Below are 7,780 nucleotides of genomic sequence, written 5' to 3'. Positions count from 1 at the left end.
TCGCTGTAAAACACTTAAAGAATCGGAAATATTGGCTGGATTCACAAGATGTTTGTCTTTAATTTGCTGTACACCATGTATTTTTCATAAATGTTTTATGATGAGTATTTAGGTATTTCAATTTGGTCTCTGAAAAATGTCTGTGCTTTTATATTTGTATTTGGTGGTGAGCTAACATAAATATACGTGGTGTTTTCGCTGTAAAACATTTTAAAAATCGGACATGTTGGCTGGATTCACAAGATGTTTATCTTTCATTAGCTGTATTGGACTTGTTAATGTGTGAAAGTTAAATATTAAAAAAATATATTTTTTGAATTTCGCGCTCTGCCTTTTCAGTGGAATGTGGGAGGAGTGGCGCTAGAGGAACCCCTGTCCTAGACAGGTTAAGGAAGTGTGTAGGTCGCATTCTGTATCATACAGCTATGAAAGTTATATATTTAGAACACCTATGAAAGTTATATATTTAGAACCACCTGCTCAATTGGAATCCAGCGACGTCTGTGTCCTAGAACTGTTTAGTTTTTTGTGTTCGGACTGGTAAAACAGGATGAGTAAAATAAGTAATGTAAACATATCAGTAATTACCAGGAAGCTCTACATTTATTTTAAAATCACACTAAGATTGTTAAAACTGGCCTCAGGTTATTGAGGGATCTGATTAGGATTTGCCCTCATAGCAAGGTTGATTTATCATGTGGAGGTTTCATTCAGGTCTCTATTTTTTTTAAACACACTGTCTTTGGCAGGAGAAAGACCAGACTCAGAGGAACCAGAGCCAGGGATGTCCAAACCAGCAAGGCGACACCAGTGCTCCCACTGTGGAAAGGGATGGAACCGATTATGGGACCTGAAACAACACAAGAGAATACACACAGGGGAGAAGCCTTACCACTGCTCCCAGTGTGGAAAGCGGTTTAACCAGAAAGGTCATCTGAATGTACATGAGAGAATACACAGAGGGGAGAAGCCTTACCACTGCTCCCAGTGCGGAAAGAGTTTTACCGATTTAGGGAGCCTGAAAAAACATGAGAGAATACACACAGGGGAGAAGCCTTACCACTGCTCCCAGTGTGGAAAGAGTTTTAACGATTTAGGGAACCTGAATCGACATGAGAGAATACACACAGGGGAGAAGCCTTACCACTGCTCCCAGTGTGGAAAGTGTTTTAGACGGTCAGAGGAACTGGAACGACACGAGAGAATACACACAGGGGAGAAGCCTTACCACTGCTCCCAGTGTGGAAAGCGGTTTAACCAGAAAGGTCATCTGAATGAACATGAGAGAATACACAGAGGGGAGAAGCCTTACCACTGCTCCCAGTGTGGAAAGGGTTTTCAACAGTCAGGGGTGCTGAAACGGCATGAGAGAATACACACAGGGGAGAAGCCTTACCACTGCTCCCAGTGTGGAAAGAGATTTAACGATTTAGGGTACCTGAAAAAACATGAGAGAATACACACAGGGGAGAAGCCTTACCACTGCTCCCATTGTGGAAAGGGTTTTCAACAGTCAGGGGAGCTGAAATGGCATGAGAGAATACACACAGGGGAGAAGCCTTACCACTGCTCCCATTGTGGAAAGGGTTTTCAACAGTCAGGGGAGCTGAAACGGCATGAGAGAATACACACAGGGGAGAAGCCTTACCACTGCTCCCAGTGTGGAAAGAGTTTTAACGATTTAGGGAACATGAATCGACACGAGAGAATACACACAGGGGAGAAGGCTTAACACGAGAGAATACACACAGGGAAGAAGGCTTACTACTGCTCCCAGTGTGGAAAGGGTTTTGACGAGCCGGGGGAGCTGAAATGGCATGAGAGAATACACACAGGGGACTTGCTGTCTTATATTGTTGACTGATAATGATTACCTGTTTTTACCATATGAACTTGAATTGTACAAAGTATACTAAAACATATATTTGTATGTTTTTATTAGAAAACATGAATTGAATATGGAGTTTGAATATAGAGTAGGTCAGATTCCTTCTGTTTTAAATGGTCCTTTTTTAAACTCTGACACTGTGTGTGTGTTTATCTGTGTGTCATTCCTCCAGCACTGCAGATAATCAAGTGATGTTTGGATGTGATGCATTTGTTCCGTTGTTTACATTTGCAATGTTGGCCCACTGATGATTTAATGAAAGGAAAATGTTCACAGACTCTGTAATGCAAAATGTTAATTGTATGTGTCCACATATCTGAGTATGTGACTTGTGGCGGATGAATCAGAATTAGTTGGGTAACATAGATAATTAAGATGTCTTATCTGCATAATATGCTGATGTGATATACTTGTTATTAGAATGTATCCCTTCGGACTCTGGTGTTGGCAGTTGCACTTCTTCCCTCAGCTGGGGCTCAGTCACCTAGGGCCCAGAGAGGTCAGAGGGGAGAGGTCAGGCTTGTCTTTCACATGTCTTTCACATGTCCCTGGTGCTATGCAGAATATCAGGAAGGGAAGAGGACAGGAGGGAACATTGTCTTCATATGTGAATGTATCTGTTAAACTATGTGAAGGGATGGTGTGATTAATGGGGAACCAATTACTGGTTTCCACAATGTCTATGCGCAAGTCACTCCCTCCTTTCGCATTGGGGGTATGACCTAGAGGCTCACTCCCCTCAGTGAGCGTGTCCAGGAGTGGGGTCAAGAAGGGGTTTTACTTGAGATGGGGGTATCTAGAGTTGACAATTGAGTTATGCCATTGGATGAGTTGGTGTTTTTGTGCTATGAACCAAACTGAACGATAATTTATAGCGAATGCTATCTGGCTACGGGATACTCCTTTCTCATTATAAAATCTCACTTTGTGAACTGTTCCTAATATCTGTGGTTTGTTATGTCGACTAGGGGGTGGATCTTTGCTATAAAAGATCTCAGTAGCCATTGTGTTGCCACTCTCAACGGTTCATTCGAAATAGTGAATTGTTGAAAGTCATTGCAAAGATCTTATTATTAAAGATGTAGTTTAAGTATAACTGATTGGTGTGTGAAGTTTGTCTCTCCTCATTTGGTAATACAGAAATTAACCACCACAGACTAACCTTGTGAAACTGACCTATTATAATCTCCTGTTCCTGGGAGTATCATCCTGTGTTGCAAACCAGCTACACCTGCGCCCTTGTATGAATAAAGTCCCTCCCAGGAACAGGAAACTATAAAGATATGTGCTCATCACCCAATGCTTCAGGAATTCAGACTGTCTACACTGCGCTGTGTAACTGTTATTCTCTCTGAGCTCAGAAATAAAGAATCTTGGTTTGACTTGCACTCCAGCAGATCCTTATTTTATAATATCCACCACAACTTTCCCACGGATTGCTGTTTATCATTGTCTCAATGAAGAGTTCTTTGTTTTACTTTCCTGGGGGCATTTACAAACCTCCCACTGGTTGAATAAACTTTGTTTCCATGTCATTTCAACAAAACAAATCAATGTGATGATGTTTGATCAATGTGGGAAACTGATTGGATTTGTAAAAAGCCATGAACATCAGGTATTTTTAATTTTTCACCGAACTGGCAACCTAAATCCAGTGACAGGTGACATTTTGTGTTGATTTCATGTTGAATTCACTTTAGTTGACGACTCAAAGAAATGTAAATAGAAACTAGATGTTGAACTGACGTCTGTGCCCAGTGGGCTGGTTTGAATACGCGGCAGGTGTTGGATCAATATCCACCTTAGTAGCTAAGTTTCCATGTAATTTGTGCCAGATTTCCATGTGAATATTCTCAAATCTGCATAAAACAATATACACATTTTCCCATCAGAAATGTTTGCATCAACCAGACTTATTGTGGATAAAAGGCTTTGCGTTATGACGTAGTGCACAAGAAAAATAACGTTTGCTGTTAAATTCCCATGTACCGAATGAAAAATACAAGTTAAATTGGTTTCCATCACATTTTCAACTCCACTGATGGTTTTAAAAACTTGTGTGAAATAGGAAACGTGCTCTTGTCCAGTGCACTGTAGCCAACAAAAATAAAAAAATAAAAAATACTAAACTGTTCATGTTGGAAATTATTACTAGGTTTGTTTTGTTAGTGAATTGACACATCCTGTCCTATTTTATTAAAGGGAAGATGTTATGGGTTTAAGATGGCACAGTGATGCCATCATTTGGTAAATGTTCATTACTGCAACTCATGTGTTTTACCGGTGTGCTTGAGATACCCGGATGAACTGTGATGTACGGAACAAGACTGGTTACTCGCATCAATGCCTCTGTCTCGTCATTTAACATTCAAACAATGTACTGAATGAAAAATGCAAGTTAAATGGGTTTTCATTGCATTTTCAACTCTACTGATGGTTTTGAAAAACCGTTGAGTTATATAGCAAACGTGCTCTTGTCCAGTGCACTGTAGCCAACAGCTCACATATACAGTGCTGGTAGGCTACCTATATGATGAAATTATTATGGATGAGAGCGATATTATTTTATTTGTCAAATGGCAACCAAGCATCAATCATCATGTCACCAGAAGAAGACCATCAAAATGTATTGGAAAGGAGCATCAAGCTCATCACGTGCAGTTTCACCACCCCGTGAAGTTCATAACTTATTTCATCTGTAGCCTAATAAACTACATGGGTTCCCAAGTCGTAGAGGGAGGACCACACAACATATCATCACGTGACTCCAAGTTAACTGAGATATGATCGTTATTAAATCAATATTTGCACATAAAGGATTTCTCGTTTATACATTTTTAATGACACAAAAAGACCCCACCATGTCAAACGAAATAACAAATCGTCTGTCTGCATTTATAAAAGTGTACAGGCATAGCCTGTTTCCATCAGCCCGGTCATTACTTTGGAAATGGTTGGATCAATATCCACCTTCATGATATGGATGAAGCCTGATTTGGAATGTCTGAGTAGTTCTATCTGATGTCATAATACATCCCTCTGATAATCAAGTGATATTCACATGTGATGCATTTGCTCCATTGTTTACATTTAAGTTGGAGGCCCACTCTGATGATTTATGTCTTACATAGTGGGGCTTTAAAATAACAGTATGGTGACATCTTAGGTGGCTTGAAATGAATAGGATTATTAATGGGCTGATGGTTGGTGGTGCTACTATATAGGTAAGGTTGTCCAATATGAATGTTCAATACACACAATAGGTTGATCGCTAGCCAGTTAGCTAGCTGCTACAGTCCAATATGAATGTTCAATACACACTAGGTTGATCGGTAGCCAGTTAGCTAGCTGCTACGTCTTTATCCGCACAGCTAGCTAACAAGGCTCGCTATCAACAAAGTCAAAATGGACTCCAGGCCTGGTGGTGGCAGCAGTGCACTACAACCACTGTTTACCGTAGCTTCCAGAGTGAAAAATAATTAGGCTATATAAAGAGGGCACGACAAAACCTATTCCCCCTCAGGAGACTGAAAAGGTTTGGCATGGGTCCTTAGATAACAACGCAGGGCCAGACGGATTACCAGGACGTGTACTCCGAGCATGCGCTGACCAACTATCAAGTGTCTTCACTGACATGTTCAACCTCTCCCTGTCTGAGTCTGTAATACCAACATGTTTCAAGCAGACCACCATAGTCCCTGTGCCCAAAGAACACCAAGGTAACCTACCTAAATGACTACCGACCCATAGCACTAGTCTGTAGCCATGAAGTGCTTTGAAAGGCTGGTCATATCTGTGGAGATGGGAGAACCTTCAAGAAGGACAACCACCTCTGCAGCACTCTGCCAGTCTGGCCTTTATGGTAGAGTGGCCAGACGGAAGCCACTCCTCAGTAAAAGGCACATGACAGCTCACTTAGAGTTTGCCAAAAGGCAACCAAAAGATTCTCATACCATGAGAAACAAGATTCTCTGGTCTGATGAAATCAAGATTGAACAATGGCCTGAATGCCAAGCGTGACGTCTGGAGGAAACCTGGCACCCTCCCTACGGTGAAGCATGGTGGTTGCAGAATCATGCTGTGAGGATGTTTTTCAGCGTAACAGAATTTGAGGCTGTAACGTAACAAAAATTGGAAAAAGTCAAGGCGTCTGAATACTTTTCGAATGCTGTCCTCTCCAAATTTAGCTGTATTTTATTGGTTGGAATTGTTTTAAGATGGCCATACCGTGGATTATTTAGCTGTTTGATTTTTAATTCTAGGACCCCTTTAGGTATATAAAATATATGTGTTTATATATATACAGTACCAGTCAAAAGTTTGGACACACCTACTCATTCCAGAGATTTTCATTATTTTTACTATTTTCTGCGTTGTAGAATAATAGTGAAGACATCAAAACTATGAAATAACATATATGGAATCATGTAGTAACCAAAAAAGTGTTAAACAAATATAAATATAGTTTATGTTTGAGATTCTTCAAAGTAACCACCATTTGAGTGGATGACAGCTTTGCACACTCTTGGCAATGTAGAAAAAAGTTAAAATAAAGAAAAATCCTGCAATGAGTAGGTGTGTCCAAACTTTTGACTGATACTATATATATATATATATACACTGCTCAAAAAAATAAAGGGAACACTAAAATAACACATCCTAGATCTGAATGAATGAAATATTCTTATTAAATACTTTTTTCTTTACATAGTTGAATGTGCTGACAACAAAATCAAACACAAATTATCAATGGAAATCAAATTTATCAACCCATGGAGGGCTGGATTTGGAGTCACACTCAAAATTAAAGTGGAAAACCACACTACAGGCTGATCCAACTTTGATGTAATGTCCTTAAAACAAGTCAAAATGAGGCTCAGTAGTGTGTGTGGCCTCCACGTGCCTGTATGACCTCCCTACAACGCCTGGGCATGCTCCTGATGAGGTGGCGGATGGTCTCCTGAGGGATCTCCTCCCAGACCTGGACTAAGGCATCCGCCAACTCCTGGACAGTCTGTGGTGCAACATGGCGTTGGTGGATGGAGCGAGACATGATGTCCCAGATGTGCTCAATTGGATTCAGGTCTGGGGAACGGGCGGGCCAGTCCATAGCATCAACGCCTTCCTCTTGCAGGAACTGCTGACACACTCTAGCCACATGAGGTCTAGCATTGTCTTGCATTAGGAGGAACCCAGGGCCAACCGCACCAGCATATGGTCTCACAAGGGGTCTGAGGATCTCATCTCGGTACCTAATGGCAGTCAGGCTACCTCTGGCGAGCACATGGAGGGCTGTGCGGCCCCCCAAAGAAATGCCACCCCACACCATGACTGACCCACCGCCAAACCGGTCATGCTGGAGGATGTTGCAGGCAGCAGAACGTTCTCCACGGCGTCTCCAGACTCTGTCACGTCTGTCACGTGCTCAGTGTGAACCTGCTTTCATCTGTGAAGAGCTCAGGGCGCCAGTGGCAAATTTGCCAATTTTGGTGTTCTCTGGCAAATGCCAAATGTCCTGCACGGTGTTGGGCTGTAAGCACAACCCCCACCTGTGGACGTCGGGCCCTCATACCACCCTCATGGAGTCTGTTTCTGACCGTTTGAGCAGACACATGCACATTTGTGGCCTGCTGGAGGTCATTTTGCAGGGCTCTGGCAGTGCTCCTCCTGCTCCTCCTTGCACAAAGGCGGAGGTAGCGGTCCTGCTGCTGGGTTGTTGCCCTCCTACGGCCTCCTCCACATCTCCTGATGTACTGGCCTGTCTCCTGGTAGCGCCTCCATGCTCTGGACACTACGCTGACAGACACAGCAAACCTTCTTGCCACAGCTCGCATTGATGTGCCATCCTGGATGAGCTGCACTACCTGAGCCACTTGTGTGGGTTGTAGACTC

Source organism: Salvelinus namaycush, unplaced genomic scaffold, assembly GCF_016432855.1.
Source record: "Salvelinus namaycush isolate Seneca unplaced genomic scaffold, SaNama_1.0 Scaffold52, whole genome shotgun sequence".
Classification (NCBI taxonomy): domain Eukaryota; kingdom Metazoa; phylum Chordata; class Actinopteri; order Salmoniformes; family Salmonidae; genus Salvelinus; species Salvelinus namaycush.
Note: the sequence above shows the minus strand (reverse complement) of the source record.